Raw genomic sequence first — 1,224 nt, 5'->3', positions numbered from 1 at the left:
GCAGGTTACAGGTTGGAGCCAAGTCCAGGCTGAGGATCCGAAGCGGAAAAGGAGATGAGCCTGGGCGGTTTAGGGACTGTGTGGCTTTCTGGAGGGTTCCAGGAAGCGGTGCTGGTTCCGGGAAGCAGGTTGGGCGATGCCAGCGGGAAGCCCGGCCCCAGGTTGAGTGCGGAGATTCACCCGGAAGGGTATTGGACGCTGTGGAAGGGAGCCCTGGCGCTGTGGGAGCCTCCTAGATAGCCAGGCCTCCGCACTAGCTGATCCTCGGGCCTGGAAAGCTCTTCCCTGCCCCTCGCAAAGCTGCTTCTCTCCTGTCCTTCAGGCCCTTCCTCGGAGGTTTCCCTGGCTTTCCGAAAGGAGGCTCCTGGTTTTATAGTAACGTGTCACCTGCCTCCTAAGGATGTTGTCAGTATAAAGTGAGATCATCAGGCTCCAGGAACAGGGCCCTGCACAAATGAGAACCCAGAACATGTAGTGGTTATTGCTACGTGTACTTTGCCCCATAAGTTCACTGTCTCTCTCCCTTTGTTGGATCCTCAAGGCCATGCAGCAGCAGCTCAACAAATGTCAGATGTGCGAGTGAATGGATGAAATGAACTTCCGGAATCCCAGGCAGACGCTGGCACTGCCTGGTCCCGGGGCATCCGAGAGGTGGCTGTCTGTGTTGGGGGGGAGTTTCTCCCCGTAACCTGTACACCCCTGGTGAGGTCAGGGAAGCTCCCAAATTCACCCTCCTAGACCTTCAAAGCTCAGGATGGAGAGGGAGAGGTGCGCTCCTGGGCCTTGGCACATGCCAATCCTCACCCCCAACCTCATTCACATTTATGTGTACACAATGTGAAGTTCAAGACCTTTCCTGCCTGACTGGTTTGGCTCAGTGGGTAGAGCGTCGGCCTGCGGACTCAAGGGTCCTAAGTTTGATCCCGGTCAAGGGGATGTACCTTGGTTGTGGGCACATCCCCAGTGGGGAGTGTGCAGGAGGCAGCTGATGGATGTTTCTAACTCTCTGTCCCTCTCCCTTCCTCTCTGTGAAAAAATCAATAAAATATATTTTAAAAATAAAATAAAATAAAAAATCAATAAAATATTTTTTTAAAGTATTTAAAAAAAGAAAAAGACCTTTCTCATTTCTCCCTTGTCCTGCCCAACCCTCCCCATGATTCTCCTGATCATCTACCTCCTCGAATTAGAACTCTGGCCAGATTTATTGTAGGTATGTGCTTA

The sequence above is a fragment of the Myotis davidii genome, unplaced genomic scaffold (assembly GCF_000327345.1).
Source record: "Myotis davidii unplaced genomic scaffold, ASM32734v1 scaffold425, whole genome shotgun sequence".
NCBI classification, from domain to species: domain Eukaryota; kingdom Metazoa; phylum Chordata; class Mammalia; order Chiroptera; family Vespertilionidae; genus Myotis; species Myotis davidii.
Note: the sequence above shows the minus strand (reverse complement) of the source record.